At 34.5% G+C, this 20,435-nt stretch overlaps 1 long non-coding RNA gene across 1 annotated transcript in view; it reads left to right on the forward strand.

Moving 5' to 3' along the window:
• Positions 1 to 1,532: 1,532 nt before the first annotated feature.
• Positions 1,533 to 20,435, forward strand: part of LOC143258275 (uncharacterized) — a 61,083-nt gene continuing 42,180 nt past the window's right edge. Inside the window, exon 1 of the long non-coding RNA XR_013032249.1 lies at positions 1,533 to 1,668. This is a non-coding gene — a long non-coding RNA (uncharacterized LOC143258275). The remainder of the gene's footprint in view (positions 1,669 to 20,435) is intronic.

The following is a 20,435-nucleotide window of genomic DNA, read 5'->3' on the forward strand; positions in this document are numbered from 1 at the left end:
AGTTGATAAGATAATCTCAATGTGAAAAACGGCAATAACAAGAAATGTGAGAAACTGGTGAATCCTACGCTTTGGAAAAAACAACAACAAACGTTAATGTGCCTACGTGACTGACTATTCGTTCAGTAGGTACGTTCTTAATTAACCCTCAGCATACAGTAGGTCAACCTTCGCATGCCACGACTTTTTAGCGAGTTACATTCAAAACTTAATTAAACTACTTAATTATCATGGTATATGAACACATGAAACCATAGATAATAAATCAAATGTTAATAGTATATAAACTTTAAGTTATTAATTGTATAAGGAAATATTTTAAAACAACCTCAAATTACTCTGATGTGAGAAGTAAGATATTTCTTCTTTAGCCATCTTCTCTTCTGTATTTTGTTTTGTCCTCCCACTAGAAAACTACAAAATGTAACATAAAATATTCCCTACAGTTTCGGTATTGGTGCTCGAAAGCTGAATTTTTATATTATTCAATCTTATAAAGAGCAGTAAATAAAAATTCAAAAACCACTTTCTAGTCTACCACCAACATACTTTAATTTACAATTTCTATTAAATTTATATCCAATAAGACGTGGGCTTTAGATATAATTTACAATTTAATTTGATCTGAAAGAAAAAATTTCCCACGAGAACGTACCGAGAATTGTTGAATTACTAACTGCGCAAGACTCATGATTAAAACTGCTTGAGTATTGGTACCGGTAACTTGATACCACTGGTACTATGGCAAATTGTGAGTCGTAATTTAAAACTGGTACTTTTTGCGATTTTTTAAGAAACGAGTATTACAAATAACTAAGCTTTTTCTTATTATCTAACTTAGAATAAACTTTAATACTGTTAAGAGCTTGAAATTCAAATAATATGAAGCTATTTTTGTATGTGGAACTAATAAGCATGCGGTAACACGTACGCATGCACATTTATATATAACAAAGAATTGTTTGCGTGTTTGTTTTTTGAATTTCGCGCAAAGCTACTCGAGGGCTATCTGCGCTAGCCGTCCCTAATTTAGTAGTGCAAGACCAGAGGGAAGGCAGCTAGTCATCACCACCCACCGCCAACTCTTGGGCTACTCTTTTACCAACGAATAGTGGGATTGATCGTGACAGTATAACGCCCCCACGGCTGAAAGGGCGAGCATGTTTGGTGCGATCGGGATTATGAGTCGAACGCCTCAACACACTTGGCCATGCCGGGCTTATAACAAAGGAAGTGAACTGAGGATAACTGACGTTGTGATATGTATCTCGTAGTTTAAGACTAAATAATATGGAAACCTGAATATCCGTGAAACAGTCAGGTGATATTTAATAAAACCTCAGTACGTACTTGTGCTGACACTGGGTCACTTGATAATTATATAACATCGGTTGGAATAAAAACCATGGATGTGTAAATTATTTCTTTTTAATGTGAAGTCACATAACTACCGTGAAACCTATTTTAACGAATGAACTCGCCCATACATACTGTACCCGCCCTCGTCAACTTGTCAGTCTTACGCGCTTTGTCGGTGCAGCACACATTCAAAAGCACGCGCGATGGTCAAGTGTGACTATGTTAAAATGTAGTCTGTTGCAATTCAAACGATGTTCATGTCTACAAGTATGTTATTAAGCACAGTTTCTACGTTTGATAAGTGGTCTGGTAAGTAAAAGTATCTACTTACAATATTCCTTTTTATGTAACAACGAGCTGGTCAGCAGATGACAAAGGTACACCAAGTGTGTTTAGTAGGTAAAGACTTTTAAGAAAGTTCCAGCGTGAACGAAAAGTGAACACAGACTATTGTAAGTTCTAACTAACTGAATAATTTATCAAAGAGTCTGGAATAATAACACATTTCTATTTAATGTAAATGTCATTAGCAAACTTCAACATTGACATGTTTGGCAGAAGAGATTAAGAACATTATTCCTTTTGGGTAAGTCATTTACTCCAATTTTATAATATCGAGGTTGAAACAACACAGCGAAGTGGTGTGGATATAATGATACTGTATGAAACAACACAGCGAAGTGGTATGGGTATAATGATACTGTATGAAACAGTACAGTGAAGTGGTAGGGTATAATGATACTGTATGAAACAACACAGCGAAGTGGTATGGGTATAATGATACTGTATGAAACAGTACAGTGAAGTGGTAGGGGTATAATGATACTGTATGAAACAGTACAGTGAAGTGGTAGGGGTATAATGATACTGTATGAAACAACACAGCGAAGTGGTATGGGTATAATGATACTGTATGAAACAGTACAGTGAAGTGGTATGGATATAATGATACTGTATGAAACAGTACAGTGAAGTGGTAGGGGTATAATGATACTGTATGAAACAGTACAGTGAAGTGGTAGGGGTATAATGGTACTGTATGAAACAACACAGCGAAGTGGTATGGGTATAATGATACTGTATGAAACAGTACAGTGAAGTGGTAGGGGTATAATGATACTGTATGAAACAGTACAGTGAAGTGGTAGGGGTATAATGATACTGTATGAAATAGCACAATGATGTAGTGCAACAGTGAGGCTGATATTAAATCTTCTAGTTGACAGTGAGACTGATATTAAATATTTTAGTGTGATAATGAGACTGTCATAGTTTCACAGAGAAAGAAGACCTAATATGACAGTGAGACAGATATAGGAAAAGAGAGTAGATCTTGTAGTATTACAGAAAGACAGGGCATAGTAGAACAGTGAGACATATTTGAGTAGAAACGTAGGCATCGTAATATCACAGAAGGAAAGAGTGAAACATTTGAAAGGACAAACTGAATGTGATTGTATCACAAACAGACTGGTCGTTGTAAGATAGACATTTGAGAAGATAGCTTTACGTCGTAGTATCATAGACAGATAGGTCGTAGTACGACAGTGAGGCTTATACTTGAACGTCGTAGTAATTGTCACGAATTTCTACCTGATATGTATAATCATGACCGTAAACATGGTTTCAAATTATTATTATCCAGTGTTGTCACATATGACGACTCACGAATTAATTATATTATATTGTGAACATTATCTTGAGGGTTAACTGTCATTAACTATGTAGTAACATGCGTATGAGAATAAACTGTTGAACTGTACGACCTCCGGTTCTCTGTGTCAAACGAATAGGTCACAAATCAACTGTTATTCCAGGTTAGAGTACAAACAACAACAAATGGGACAGAAGTGCTGGAAGTGTGATGTGGAAAATGTAAGAAATATCAAGAATGTAAGCATGTGATGAAGTTTTTTATTTGTGGTCGAATCATGTTTCTGTTCCTTCAGTTACGTATGTTTTGTTTTGTTTTTTCAGTTTATCTGTTGTTACGTCTTAATGGCAGGGTTGAGATCCAAGAAAAACTTCATAACCTCGAGAATACGCAGAATTGGTGATAATTATAATCAACTTGGTTATGAGTAATTATTGTGTTAGGGTTATGAAAATCAAACTTCAGTTGTTGTTTTTTTTATAAGAAGCAAAGCTGAATAATAAAAGCGCAAACACAGGCTAGATATGTAGTGAGGTTAACAAAGAAACTTGTCATAAAGAAAAATTAGTAGCCGAGAATGTAACGTAGAGAAAACAGGTGACATCTATGTATGTATTGATGTTGAACAGGCAAGCGTACCACCACGAAATAGTTACATAAAGTTAGAGATAATCAGATTACAAACGTTAGTGGAAGCAAATAAACAAGAATTTGAGATGAGAAACTTAAATATTTAAGCAACGAAAAAATAGAAGTTTAAATGTTAGAGCTACTTCATAAGATTGTTGTTGGTTTCTAAGTGTAAAAACCACAATGTGTTCCTTTGTTCACCACATATATATGAGTCAGTGAAACTAACATTATTGAAGGTAATTACTAAACGCCATAGTATGACAGTGAAATTGGAGAGAATTGCAAAATGTACTATAATAATAACACTGAGAGAATTAATAGGTGTTATATTATGATGGCGATAGTGAAATTATTGGAGATAATTAGTAAATGTTATCTCTTATATATGTAAAAACAGCTTGTATGGGTCATCGAAGAAGGTCGAAACGTTGTTCGCTTCCTCTACATAGAATTTTCTCAACCCATACCAGCCGTTTTTACATATATTTTTCTCTGCAATTGGGTTTTCTCGTCATCACCAAATGTTGTTTGTGTTTAATAGATCATGACGTTTTTATATGTTAATATTTCAAAAACATTCCTGGATATTATTGGCTCTCAGCCGTGGGGGCGTTATAACGTTACGGTCAATCCCACTATTTGTTGGTAAAAGAGTAGCCCAACAGTTGGCAGTGGGTAGTGATGACTAGTTGCCTCTGCTTACACTGCTAAATTAGGGATGGCTAGCGCAGATAGCCCTCGAGTAGCTTTGCGCGAAATTCAAAACAAACCAAACTACTTATTAGCTCTAACACCTTTTGGTTGAGCTAATAATGTTGTTTCTCAAGTAAAATATTGTTTGTTTTGGACGTGACTTGCTACGTCCAGCTTTACGTCTCACACTTTCTGTTAAACAACGTTTTACATCATGTTTTGATTGTCCAGTATAAATTTATAAGTTCCAATTTTTCTTTTTATTGTATAATATATTTAGTATTACCTGATATATGCTTTATCATAATAATCGTTTTAGAAATAAGGAAAAATATTTGTTTTTAAACACTTTAAATAAACTAGTAATTAAACCTGAAATATATGGCAACACTAAAGATTCCTTTTTGATTTTATCATAATTCTGTATTAAGGTAACACTTTGATCCATTGTTACAATATTAGCGAATTTCTTAACTGCTGTATCTATAATGCTTGGATAAAATCCTCTTTTACTTGCTGTTTATTTTATTAGTAACAATTCAGTTTAATGTCTTCATGTTTCGTACATATCTTAAAAAATCTGTGAACCTAAGGGTAAAACAGACAATTTTCGTGTTTCATTATCACCTAACACCTCGTCTGGTGGCATAAGAACGAAAAAGGTTTCTGATAGATAGACGTGTCTAAGTTACCTTGTTCATACCTTTTTACCGATACGTCTAGAAAGGGTAATCTGTTATTTTCCACTTTGTTCGTACCTTTTTACCGATACGTCTAGAAAGGGTAAGCTGTTATTTTCGTAAGTTTCATGGGTAAAATTATTTTGAAGGTTCTATGCTGTTTAAATAGCATGTAAACTATGTTAATGCCTTATTTCTACACTTTCATATCAGAAATTTGCTATTTACGTACCTTAACCAAATATCAGGTTTATATTTTACATCGATTATGGATTTTGTTTTAAATAGTCCATATAAAAGTCACAGAACAAAATAGGAGAATCCATCGTTAACCCTTTATTTTCTTTACAGAAAATATGGTTAACCTAAAAAATGGATTACTTTTACATATCATCGTTAAATTAATTATCTGTAGTTTCAACTGCTGAAATTTTATTTTGTAGTAATGTATTTTCAAAATTCTTAATTGCAACTTGTCTGCAGTTTTTTAAATAACAATAGTAAGAAATTTTCCGGTTCCTCGTGGATTTGCAACTCTAGAAATCGGCTTTAGATATCTGTAGTTGGCAGAACATAGCTTTGTGTTTAATACAAACAAAATATTCTTGTTCAAAGCTTTATTTTTGATTTTTTTCTTTACGTCATAAAACATTTTAACTGTGTATTTGTTTCTCTTTCTCAAACAATAATACTTTTTGGCTATTTCATATGAGGAGTCACCTGCCTCATAAAAAAAACAACATGAATTATTAAATAGAGAGGAAAATCCAGCAGATATCTGTATAAGAATGTGTCGAGATCCCTTCTAAGAATTATGTAGAAATAGTAAACCTACATATTGGTCACACGACCCAGTTAAAACGGTATAAATGTCACTTTATGTTCCGCATATTCGTTACTGACGACGACGATGAAACGTTGAAACATGTAAAGTTTTTGTAGGCCATAGATTGGCATAACTTGAGAATGCATTTAATTACGATTCCGTTTTAAAACTATGCATTATTTGTTATTTTAAAATTATTTTTACATACTATAATCCACCTCGGATGAGCTTCAAATTATCATGTTACGTACTACAATTTCAAATAGCTTAAAAGTGAGTTAAATCGTAATTTAAATTTGATTTGTTTGTTTTTGAATTTCGCGCAAAGCTGCACGAGGGCTATTTGCTCTAGCCGCCCTTAATGTATCAGTGTAAGAGTAGAGAAAAGGCAGCTAGATATTACCACCCACCGCCAACTCTTAGGCTTTTCTGTTAGCAGTGAATAGTGGGATTGATCGTCACATTATAAAATTTCCATGGCCGAAAGGGCGAGCGTGTTTGATGTGACGGAGATTTGAATCCGCGACCCTCAGCTTACGAGCCGAGCCTCCTAACCAATGGCCATCCTAGGTCTAAAAGTATAGATGTATCAAATTTATGTTATTTGCGAACAAAATTGATACACACAATTTTCTTTATTAATACAAATATATTTTAACATACAAACAATAATACAATATATGATAACAGTTATTACGCATGATTATTACAAATAATGATTTAGAAACAAAAGTTTTACAAACTTAAACAGTATCGAGTTTTCTATCCTATCCAGAAATTCTTTTATCTTATCGAGGGTTCAGAACGAGCGAATTAATACTGTGTTGACATTGGTACAATTTACTTAACGGGGAACTAGCTAACTCTTCGCTGATTACACGCCAGGTTTTCACCACTGAAGTTATATAAAGTCTTCGTTAAAATACTAACATGCGATATTAATCCACTGAAGTGAAATGGTTTGTAATGTTCGAAATCTATAAATGTTCCTTGTAAAATATTTATAGTTTCCGATTAATAATCATTAATCACACTTATAGTACACCAATTGTAGTGAACCAACAATATATGCTCTCTCTTCGCGTTGCGTTGGTTACCTTTTATAAGCTTGAGAGGTGAGTTTCTAGAAATTTTAGCTAAGGACAGTCCCTAGTATTTACACACAGACATAGTATATTATTGATTCTTATACTCGTGAATCTTTTGCAACTTTAGTGAATAGACGAGAATCTCGCAATACACATTTAACAGTATGAGATACATTTATTTATAAATGTGTATTTTACTGAAACAAAGGTCGATATTAAAATAAATATGGAGCAGTAAACCGGCCACATCATATACAAGTACCATGAAATAATAATTAATAAATGTGTACCTTGTACGACAGTGAAACAAACAATGTTTCAGAAAGATATTAGATGTTGTAATACAACAGGTTGTATTTCTTGCTAGTGATATTTATATCATTTTATAAATGAGACATTCAACTTTTCTGTTCATTACGTTGTCTAGTGTATTAAATTCACCATATGACGAGTTTACCTTTGAATATGTTGAATTAAAATAAAATTATTTTAAAGTTTTTCTGGTGTATATCCACGTTCACACACGTGTTAGTGTGTCTTTCGATCGATATTACAGAGTATATATCAGTGTTAATTTCATACATCGTAGATGTCTTCTAGGTATTACCCCTGACACACGACTCACCCCAACACAATACGTGTGCTTTGTGAAAGTGGGTTTTCTCGGGGTATTCTCTTTCCTCTCGCATCAAATTCTAAGGCACCTGGATTTGTTGATCCCATTTGTGGTATTGGATGATCCATTTCCAGCCATCCCACGAGTCTGATCATGGGAAGTTTATTTCCGTGTAATTTTTAGAATGTTTTTTTCTGATCGACGTCACATCGTCAACCTTGATTCCACCATGAAACCTCCGGACATGCTTCTGTTTCTCTCATTTCTTCATAATACAACAATTCTTCAAACTTACTGGACAACGTAGAACAAACTTCTCCAGATAAAATTTAAATATCCCACGAAGGCAACAAATAAGCGGTGCGAAGGGGGATAACAATATCCCTGAACACTCTGCTTAAGGTTCTTGGCTTGCATCTCGTTACCACTAAAGAAAAAAAAAATTCTCTCTCCACACTTTGGGGCGTGAGTGCTTTAGACAAGTAGTGGTCACAACCCACTATTCTAACCAAAGTAACTTATGGGATAGCGGTGATGATTTTGACTTTCTACTTTCCTTCCAGTTTTATCACTCAAAAATGAGACAAGTGCATGTTACCCACGTGCAATTCTGAGAAAATTTCAACAAAAACAAAAATGTTTACTTGTAGTTAAGAACAGAGTTACACAATGGGCTATCTGTTCTCTGCCCAAGACAAGTATCGAAGAGGATTTACTACGAGCTTTATTTAAGGTATTGTGTTCAGTCCTTCCGAAATAGAAACATTGATTTTTTTTTTAAAGAGTTCAGAGGAGGGTTTGAAGAATAGTATTTGGGACGAAAAGGATTTCATACGAAGGTAGGTTAAGATCTCTCAAACTGTTTTCTTTTGAAAAAAAAAAAAGAAAAAAGAGTAGAATTATAGAGTATATAATTATGGGGAATTTAATTGAGGCGTCCAAGTTTATTAACGAGACCGAAGTATCAAATCATTTACTATATTTAATGATGAAAATGGTAGAAACAAGCGGATACAACCACACATTTTAGTAAATTAGGAGTCGCCTGCAACTAAAACAGTTTTCTTTTTGTAGCAGTGGTGGCCGTTTGAAGGGTTAACGATTGGCTCTGTGCGTATTTAAACGGTCACAGTTGGATTCTAGTTTGTTTTATTTTAAGTAAATAAGGCATTTTCTATGAGCCAACAACCCCCTTGTTATTAAATGTTACATTATTGGAATTCAACTGAGAAAACAAATACATGAATACTAAATGGGTAGATACAATTATTGCATTATTTATGATAAATATTAATAGGTAAAGAAAACTGTAATTTAAAATGAGCATTTATAGTCATGCAACAAAAATTAAAAGCATCAATCGACAAAAAGGTAGTCAGTATATAATTATTACGTAACAAGTGTTGTTTAAAGATAATTTATGTGTAACCAACGAAACATTCTATAAAACCTGAAACAGCATTTGGCTAAAACGAAATTTCAAAAAAATACTGTTAAAGGAAGTAACACTAGAATAATGTGAGAAAATGAATTACGGTGTAAGTGAAAGTAAATACAGTAGCAGTACAGCCTTTTACTTGTTTTTATCTTAGTTTCAGAGTAACTTGTATAGATTGGGCTGAAAAAGAAGTCAAACTGTTTGATAGGCTAGCTTAATGTCGCATGTCGGTAATTAGGAATTTCACTTGATATCCGCGTACCTGACTGTCTGTCGTTCCCCGAACAGAGCTTTCGGTCTGACAGAATGCATATACAAATAATTAAGGGTAATCAACTGTGAAAGAAAACAGCGTTTCTCTTCCCTGTTGTGACATTAAATCAAATTATAGATTAAAGGGACGCGTGCTTAATTAACTTTGCGAGTTGATTCCATTAAAAATGTTGTTATATTATTAGTTAAATTTTTCCAGTATACCTTGAATGATTGAAAACTAAGATTGTATCAAAATATTGCATATAACAGTTAATGTGTTTAATTTTACTTCGTGTCATCATTTTTATCGCATACTAACTTATACAACATTAAACCTCACAGTTTGATGCTGAAATCGGACAAGCCCGGTTATGCATTGACGTATCTCGACAGCCAATCAAAATCAACCATTATTTTTAGCGTTAACTTTATACAAGTATTTATATAACGACTATGTGTCGGGATTTATTTTAATATTCGTTTTGTTTGCTTGATTGTTTTTGGTTAAAATATTGAATATAAGATCTCGTACAAAATTAACTTTCTTGTAGTTGGGTAGTTAACAATGAATACAAATGTTAAAACAAGCTTTTTTTCTAGCTGTGTACTAAGGGTTTGTGCGAACGTTGCAGTGAACTCTGTTTCTAGATGGGTAAATAAGTAATCATACAAACGTTAAAACAAGTTTTGTTTCTAGCTGGGTATTAAGGATTTGTACAATCTTGAAAATGGGCCTTGTTTCAAGGTGTGAAGGTGGCCACCGTGGCCGATGAGAAACAAGGGTTAATTTCCCCATTTGTAGATTTTTTGGTTAACACTGCAAAGAAAAAATAATTGTACATCTATTTTACAAATGTATGTTTATTTAACTATAATGAAACGCAGCACAGATTTTTTCCTACATAAGTCTTTTTGCAGGAGCCACGAAATGGGTAGAGGTCTTCAATCAGTGGTGACACCACCTTTTATGAAAGTCATTGTGTATTTAATGTTTTCAGTTAATTAAAAAAGAAAACGAGTCACTTTATACAAAGTTAAACAAATTTGATAAAACCTAAAATCCATCTCCGTGTTTTTGCAGTGTAAAACATAAAAACCTTTCAAACTGCTTGAAAAATTTTGTATATTGCCACAAAGAAACAGTGCCATCCTTTTTTACCTTTGTAGTATTTATCTGATTAAATAATTTATTAACTAATTAAATAAACACTTTTGTACTATTAGTATATTACTTTAAAGAGAAAGAATCAACCAAACAATAAGTCACAGTTAGATTTTTTTCACACACACTGTTTCCCGACAAATACATTTCGGTTTACTTAGCACTCAGTGTAAAGTATGTCAGACAGATGACCAAGTTGTGTGACCACAGGGACTTGTTCTGCATGGAGTAAGCCATTGCTATAAAACGTAAATAAATTCCACTCTTCCTTGAATCTACAGAACAGTCTATTGTATGTACATTATTACTTCTTTGTTCGTTTCTATTTGAGCAAAGCATCTTTTGGACTCTTTGCTGTGTCCACATCGAGGAATCTCGGATGTTAGCATTCTAAGTCCGTAAACTTACCCCTGTCCCATCTGGGGGACTACATAATTACTAAAGAACGAGGCTCATTCTGCTCTTCTATAACTTTAAGTTTTGCTTTGAATAAAACAAAATTGCATAGTTCATACAGCAAGAAAAAAAAATCTTAGTTACATCCAAAAGGCCTAACATAGTCAGGTGGTTAGGGCGCTGGACACGTAATCTGACGGTCCCGGACTCGAATTTCCATCATACCAAACATGGGTTTCCGTGTTCCGTGACTGTATAAACAATCTGTATCTCAGACTTTACAAAACTTATTATTGTAAGAATTAGATTTTGGCAGAAGTGTTTCAATTACATATGACTGCAAATAATGTCTTAAAAATGAACTTATACAACTAAGCCAAGGTTTAATATAGTGAAATCCTATGAATTTATACAACTAAGCCAAGGTTTAATATAGTGAAATCCTATGAATTTATACAACTAAGCCAAGATAAATACAGTGAAATCCTATGAACTTGTGCAACTAAGCCAAGGTAAATACAGTGAAATCCTAAATAGAATTATTAAAAGCATAATCACGCTTTTGCTTAAAACGTTTGACGTAATCTTCTCACACCTAATATGTGTTTATTATATAAAGCAACTGCGATGATAAACCAAATTTTCCTGCGACCGATTAATTCAACTCATTTTTATTGTACACAAGAAGTTTGTAAAGTTATCACTGACAACTAGATCATACGAGGTCTGTTCAAAAAATACGCGGACTGACGTCATAAAACAAAATGTACTTTATTTAGAAGTTACAGGTCTGGGACCCCTTCAAAGTACTCTCCTCCCCAACGCACACACTTATCCCAACGGTGTTTTCACTTGTTGAAACAGTCCTGGTACGCTTCTTTTGTAATGTCCTCCAGCTCCTTCGTCGCATTTGCCTTAATCTCGGAAATCGTCTCAAATCTTCTTCTTTTCAAGGGTCTTTTGAGTTTGGGGAACAAGAAAAAATCGCAAGAAGCAAGGTCAGGTGAGTAGGGGGGGTGGGGAAGAACAGTGATCGAGTGTTTGGCCAAAAACTCACGAGTTCTGAGGGCTGAATTTCGCAGCAACGCGGTGCATCTTCAATTTTTCGGTCAAAATCTCGTAACAAGATCCACTTGAAACATGCCGAACGATTCATAGCAACATCACTGTAAGCCGTGTTAAGCATAGCAAAAGTTTCAGTCGCAGATTTTCCAAGTTTAACGCAAAATTTCACAGCAAGTCGGTGCTTCTTCAGGTTATTCATTCTGAAATCTGCCAAACGAAAAAATCGCACATCACTTAAAACCGCGTAGTAATACACAAATGAAGATATCTGCAATCGGGAAATAGCGTCGTAATCAGCTGATCTGTGCGAACCTAGCGACACCAAGCGGATTCCCCTGGAACCAACTGGAACCGCGCAATTCAAACAGTCCGCGTATTTTTTGAACAGCCCTCGTATTTGTACACTAATACGTCATGTGTCGTAACTCACACTGTTAATAACACGGTGAAACAATTGGTGAACACAACTTAACTTACAAAATGCTACGTATTCAGAACCATTAGTAAATCATGCACTGCAATACATGTAACCACCGTCAATCAGTTGTTATTTGTACCATTGTGCATTGTTTAACTCTGTATGTAACAAGCTAAAATAAGTTATTTGTAGCATTGTATATCGTTTAACACTGTGTGAAACCAGCTTAAATCAGTTGTTACTTGTGCTATTGTGTATTGTTTAACCCTGCTTATGTGAAATATGGCTATTTAGTTATAAATTGTGTTTGTGAAATGTCTTTCAAAACTGCATATATTTTGTAAGAAAACATTAAGAAACAGAAGTTCTTGCATGAGCGATAGCATTTGTTTAAATGTTGAATTATTTTCGTCAGTATGTCGAGTCCCAGTAGGTGTTGAAGTCAGTTTTGTTTAAAGGAAATAGCAATTTCCTGGTGAAATTTTCTACCGCTTTATTTTCTGACAATAAATTAGGGAGTAAAACAATATCTGTATGCTGAACATAGGATAAAATGTATTACAAAAACAAACAAACTTGTATGTATATATATATATATATAGAGAGAGAGTAAAACGTTATGTAGTACGTTTAGATTTTATTAACATAACTATGATAACGCAAAATCACAAAACACTATTTTAAAGTAATATCAAACTATTCCGCCAGGCCATTGTTATTTCAGTCTGGAATAAATGATAGAGAAATAGGTTTAGCTGCAGTGAGATATTACTACTTTTTAACTTAATAACGTTAAACTGCACGAGTTCCTTACTGTAACGCAACATTGTTGTCACTGTTTATTTATTCACGCTCTCGGCAAATTAACCTTGCTTCATAAAGTGTGAACATTTTATTGATTGGTCATATGTTCCGGATCTAATGTAATAAACACGAGCGTCAAACTCATTACTCGATGCGTGTAGATTGTATTTGAGTGCGTGCTGGTAAAGATTGAGTGCATGTAAGTAGCGTATAGGGGTAAAAATTATCGGATGTGTGTGTGTGAATGCGTACATGTAACGATAGTTAAGTGCCGTTAGATGCACACACAACACAAACGATTATTGAGCGTGTGTGAATGCGTACAGTGAATGGTTGGTAAACGTGTGTATATGTGTACACTGTTTAGTGTTTTTAAAAATCGGTGCTTTAATTGTAATTGTTGCAGGCGCGTTTTATAGATACACAGGGTTGTGGAAGTCAGTGTTACTGCAGTTCTTGTAGTGTCGCTAGAAAAGAATGTACTTTTTATGGTGTTACTAAAATACAAGTTTTTACTATACTTGTAGAGTGGTAGTGTAAATCTATGCTGTTATTGTACTTATACGTTTCTGTAACGCTCTGTTCTTATTGTTATTTGTATAGATTACTGGTGTAAAATTACCTGTGGTGAAAATTTTGTAATTTCAGAGGAATTTAGGTGCGTTGTTCAAATCGAATCTTAAAAGTATTAAATTCTGACTGTCAGTAACTACAGAGGATTCGGGAAAGGGTTGTTAGTTTGACATCAGTGGTGAACGCAGCAAACACCACCTACCTTTATAGCCTAATTCTCGTGTTTATGGTCTGCCAATAGAGAGCGAGTAATCCATTATTAACGTCATTTGGCTTAACAGGCAATTCTCGATTTGTTCATTAGCTCCAAACCATCTTTGTTCTTTATTTATGTACTATTCTGATTGAACGTACCATACAATCTTCCTGTAGTGGAATACGACTTTTATTCATGTGTATTTTGTGCCAAACTCAACTTTTAAACTTAATAAAGTACTAGTTTTATTATTTTATTACCACCAAAATTCTCTCGAGTATCCTGTGTGAATTCAGTATTATCTGTTTACAACATCAAATTTAGCGATAATTTTGAAAATATAAAATAAACCTGTTTAAAAGCAGCTTCAGTTTAGCTCTAGTTTTAGTGCACATTACTTCTGAATAAGTAAATTGTTATTAAAAGAATCATCTTGGAAATATAGCCACGATTTTCATAGCTTATTTACTGCTTGTTAAATATACGCAACTATGTTTCATCGCACATTGAAAAAAAAACAACCCGAAACTTATTATAGGATTTAACTTTGTCTAATACAATACACATTCAGAAAGTGAGAATTATCGAATTGTTCAATAATCAAAACTGTTACATAAAGCTATGCACCTGATCACGTTCTCCAATAGTTTAGGGAGTTGATGCCAGAATAGGTGTTATAAGACACTGAAGGTTAATAACATTTTATAAGAACAAGGATCTATGTCTTGAATTTCCCTTGAAACCATTTACTCCATCGTCGAATGTGCTTAGGCTAACAACAAAATTTCCTCAGTGGAAGCTTTATTAACTTTCCACAAATACAGTACCGTAGATTGACATCTGCTACCAGGTTAACCCAAACTGAAACTACTTAACGTGCGTGTTTAAATGAGATTGCTGCAATTATATTATATTTTACACTTTTTACTGTATAAAAAACAACAACAAAAACTGTTGACTTTCAGATGTAACAAGAATCTTACACATGTTTGGCTTCTGAAACCATAATAACATATCTCTTAAAACATATATTTCAAATAGATAATATTGCAAACTGCTTAAAGAAAGAACATGTTAAATGTTTAGCATCTCACTTTAAATAATGATAATTTTACTTTAACGAAAATCTTACCATAAATACAAACTTAAATTGAATCACGTCTTCTTAAGCAACAGTTGTTTTACTTTTGTGTCTTCGCTCAGAAACGATTTTTGTACATGTCGTGGTAATGCTCAAGTATTAAATGGTACTTTTGACAATTTTACCAAAACATTTCTCAACAGACGACAAACCCGCAAGAATTACACTACCAAGTTTCATAATCTGCGACGTAAAACAGTAAAGTATCTAATTAAAGTAACACAGTAATAATTACTAATGAATAATTATCTACAATACAAATTACTGTAATCACCAAACTAGCTTCAAGATTAATGCGCATATGAATAAATACAAAATTCCCTTCAGTCATTGATAATATACAAATACATTTGGTGCCTGTGAGTACACCTTTATCGGTAAAACAGGATCTCGTTTTCCCTTTTGTTATATATGAATGTGGTATGTAGACATATATATGTAGTGATATATAAATATGTATATTAGTTTATTGATTATTTAGTTTCCATACTGTCATGGCGGCAACATGACGTACAAAGTGTCTAATATTATCTTTTTCTGGCGAATCCAGCTCTTCATTCTTTAAATAGATGACGTCATCTGTCTTCAAGGACATTTCAGTGCATTTTGAACCGGGTTAAATCAACTTACAACTACAATATCCTTTGCTAGCAGATTTTATATCTGATAGCTGATCAAAACTTTCAGATACCACAGATTACGTGGTGCCTATCCAGTGGACAAAGAAAGCAAGTTGGTGTGTGAAATCCAGGTGTTTTCTTTATGTTAGTTCCCTCCTAGTTTTGAAAGCCAGGGAATCATTACGAAGCTTGTTTAACATTTAGTTCTCAGATAATCCATCTTGTGAGAAATATGACTTCGAAGACTAATGGTCGTATAACTTGAGGTGAGGACTGTTTATCGTCGTACGTGAGCGCATGTTCGGTTTTTAGTGTTTTGTTCTTCAACGTATAAAGATTCTTTTCATTTTATTTAAAGTGTTCAAACTAACTGCAGAAACACAATCAATATTTTCAGTTGGAAGGTTTACTTAAATCACTAGATCGAACCTGCAGTTATTCACTGAAAAACTACTTTGATGTGAAAATACTACATAGATACGCCTGGTGACAATTAGATAACATTTATCACTAAATATCAGTGTCGTCTTTTTTGTTTGAAAGATGCAGATAAACTTCGTTTGTCGGTAAAATTTGGTGTTTTTCTTTTTATAATACACAAATACGTAAGGTAATTGTAAGAATGCCTTTTCGTTGAGTTTACAAATAAATGGAAATGCTTTTTTTTTTAAACCGACACATGAATTCGATACAGTGGTCAGTTTGTTCTTCAAGAGGGTGACTCTAGACATTACGTTCTGTTAATTAAATCACTTTTACTCTACAAGGAATACCTTTAGGAAATCACAGTAACATTAATCATTTGTCAAATTGTCGTTCCTTAATGTTTAGAAGTGGTTAGAAGCTTTATACTTTATTGCGTTTTAAATTAAAACTTGTTTGTTATCGAATACATAAGAGTTATTTAATTAACAAAACAGGAGAACACACACATTACCAGTGTATATATTCGCTGGCGTTTCGTATTAAGTACATCAGGAGTTCACTCCTCATAGTTATTTTATTTGGTAAAACGTTGTAACCACAGATATTGTGCTCTGTGTATCCGATATTAAAGAACTTTTAAGTTTCACCTAACATGGTATTTCCTTTAAATACCTAACTGCATTTTCACACAAATTTTTATCGCTACTTATTACATTCACTTGTATTATGCATAATGTTTTATTGTTTGTTTTGGAATTTCGCACAAAGCTACTCGAGGGCTATCTGTGCTAGCCGTCCCTAATTTAGCAGTGTAATACTAGAGGGAAGGCAGCTAGTCATCACCACTCACCGCCAACTCTTGGGTTACTCTTTTACCAACGAATAGTGGGATTGACCGTAACATTATACGCCCCCACGGCTGGGAGGGCGAGCATGTTTAGCGCAACGCGGGCGCGAACCCGCGACCCTCGGATTAAGAGTCGCACGCCTTACGCGCTTGGCCATGCCGGGCCTATAATGTTTTATATTTTTCCCTTTCTTTTAACACTTTGGTTGGAATTTCCGTTATGTTCTTCCACTAGTTACCATTACTATGTTGGTCCGGCATAGCCAGTTACTTATGGCGCTCGACTCTTAATATTAGGGTCTCGGGTTCGAATCCCCGTATCACCAAACGTGCTTGTCATTTGGGTTACAATGTGTCGACCAATCTTACTATTCGTTGGTAAAAGAGTTGGCGGTGGGTTGTAATAACTAACTGCCCTTTCTCTAGTCTTACACTGCTACATTAAGGACGGCTAGCGCAGATAGCCGTCGTGTAGCTTTGCGTGAAATTAAAAAAACAACAACATACAGGAGTGACTGTCCGAGTACATTGTCTTGACAGACAGACCAGGCACATTCACCCTCTAGTATAACAAAATCAAGACAAACACAAGGGATCCTGTCAAGGTGAAGCCCTACTAGATGCCCTTTGTGAAGAGTGACTAAAAAGGGAATTGTTGTTCAAAGTTAAGCACAAAGCACGACAGTTATCGAAATCCGATTTCTAGTGTTTTAATCCCGCTGACATGGTGCTGTGCCAATGCGGGGCCAAGGGAATTTTAAATGTTTATGTAGACTATATGAGTAGACTTCGTGCATGCGATGAAAATAGTTTTTGTATGTAGTGTTCAAAATATTGTTAATATCTTTATAGAAGAGGGGTTTATTGTTGGATATACAAGAGCGTTTAGTTAATTCCTAAGACAAAGTCCTCTGTATATTTAAGGTAACAATGCAGCCTAATAACATGGAATAACAATACAAGTTAAAACATTTTAACTCAACATTTTTGTTACTTGTGATATATGGGCCCGGCATGATCAAGTGTGTTAAGGCGTGCGACCCGTAATCTGAGGATCGCGGGTTCGCATCCGCGTCGCGCCAAACATGCTCGCCCTCCCAGCCGTGGGGGCGTTATAATGTTACGGTCAATCCTACTATTCGTTGGTAAAAGAGTAGCCTAAGAGTTGGCGGTGGGTGGTGATGACTAGGTGCCTTCCCTCTAGTCTTACACTGCTAAATTAGGGACGGCTAGCACAGATTTGCTCTCGAGTAGCTTTGTGCGAAATTCCAAAACAAACAAACTTGTGATATAATGTTAGGAAGGCATGATCAGCAATAAACATAAATAAATTAGATAAGCGAAGGACAAAGAAAGTGATTAGTTTTATACCAACATCAGAGTCAATGCATGGTTCGATTTCTTTAACGGAAGGTAATTAGTAATTATGGGGAGGAAATCCATGATTTTGTTTAATCCCCATAGGAGGACCACATTTGTGGGTTACTATCACAATGTCTTCTTTAATGTTTCTCTTTTTCGTGTGAAAGTAAGTGGCAGTTATTTTTACATTTTTGATGTGAATGTTGTGGTTGCACTCTCTGCCTTGTAATGCAACAAATGAAGTATCTATAGAGGCGTCTATGAAGTCTTTTTGGTGTTCTTTCATTTTGATGTTAGCAGAACGTATGGTATCTTAGATGTATGTTTTTCCCTTTAAATTACAGACGACCTTTTGTTAAGATATTTAATTTATTTAGACTCCTAAATACAAGATATTTAATTTGGTCGGACTCCTGAACACAAGATATTTAATTTGGTCGGGCTCCTGAACACAAGATATTTAATTTGGTCGGGCTCCTGAACACAAGATATTTAATTTGGTCGGGCTCCTGAACACAAGATATTTAATTTGGTCGGGCTCCTGTACACAAGATATTTAATTTGGTCGGGCTCTTGAACACAAGATATTTTATTTATTCGGGCTCCTGAACACAAGATATTTTATTTATTCGGGCTCCTGAACACAAGATATTTTATTTATTCGGGCTCCTGAACACAAGATATTTTATTTATTCGGGCTCCTAAACACAAGATATTTAATTTATTCGGGCTCCTGAACACACAATATTTAACTTAGTCGGACTACTGAACACACGATATTTAATTTAGTTGGACTACTGAACACAAAATATTTAATTTGGTCAGGCTCCTGAACACAAGATATTTAATTTGGTCGGGCTCCTGAACACAAGATATTTTATTTATTCGGGCTCCTAAACACAAGATATTTAATTTAGTCGGGCTTCTAAACACAAGATATTCATTGTTTAATTTTTTCTTATTTTTATGGAAATATGCACAATGAAGTATGATGATTTAGTGGTTATTTACCTTATTTGCATTGTAGGAATTTTTCCACTTTTTTGTTTAGTTGTTAGAGATAGTTATTGTTCACAAAGGTTTGTTGAAGTTGTAGAAGTGCATGTTTTGCGTTTTATACCAGTTTTGTGTGACATGATGTTCATAACGTTGTTTGGAATTAAGATAGTAAAGAGTTCCATTTTGATAAACAGTAGTTTTGAGTTTCATGTCATCACGATTCTTTAGAATTAGTATATACAGAAAAGGTAACGACTTGTTTTTGTCTTCTTATAAGGTAAATAATATAGGAGGGTTTTAATTATGTAGATGTAATAAAAGCTCATTCGAGTTTCGTGTGTCATAACGTGAACATTTCATTACAGTATCGAAGCCAAAATCCAGAATATTGTTGCGAAGATGTTCTTACCTTCAAAGTGTTGCATATAAATTTCAATAAACAGAGGATAAAGATTAGAGTTCACTGGAGTACCATCCTCCACTTTGTGGTACTATCACTTTAAAAGGAAACAGTTCGATTCTAAGTATAATTCTAGAAATTTGATAACAGTCTTAACTGAGGTTAGAGCCCTGTTAGGAAGTATTTGTTGGTTTGTTGTAAATTTTACGCAAAGCTACACGAAGGCTATCTGTTCTGGCCGTTTCTAATTTTGCAGTGTAAGACTAGAGGAAGGCATCTAATAATCACCACTCAACGCCAACTCTTAGGCTACTCTTTCACAAACTAATAGTGGGATTGACCGTAACCTTACAACGTCCCCACAGATGAAAGGACGGGCATGTTTGGTGTGACAGGTATTCGATCCTGCAACCCTCAGATTACGAGTCGAACGTCTTAACCACCTGGCTATACCAGTGCCTGTCAGGAAGTGAAACATCCTTATTTGGTAAATTTTCTAGAGTACTAACACATCACAGACAGAAACTCTCGTGAAAAGAAAATTAACTACATTATTAACTCCTATGCCCCTAATAATCCCAACAAACTGTTCTAAGCTCTTTAAGGGTAATTCAGGAGTTCCAGTTAAAGGTTTCAGAATCAGACAAAAACCTTACGGTTATTTGCAGGGTAACTAATACTGCATACAATAGGTGATAGAGGTGTGCCAGGTTTATGTACTTCTGCAAGATCATACACTAGGGAAAAAGAAGAAAGATCAGCAAATAACCATTGAGGCGTGTAT

The sequence above is a fragment of the Tachypleus tridentatus genome, chromosome 7, assembly GCF_004210375.1.
Source record: "Tachypleus tridentatus isolate NWPU-2018 chromosome 7, ASM421037v1, whole genome shotgun sequence".
Classification (NCBI taxonomy): Eukaryota; Metazoa; Arthropoda; class Merostomata; order Xiphosura; family Limulidae; genus Tachypleus; species Tachypleus tridentatus.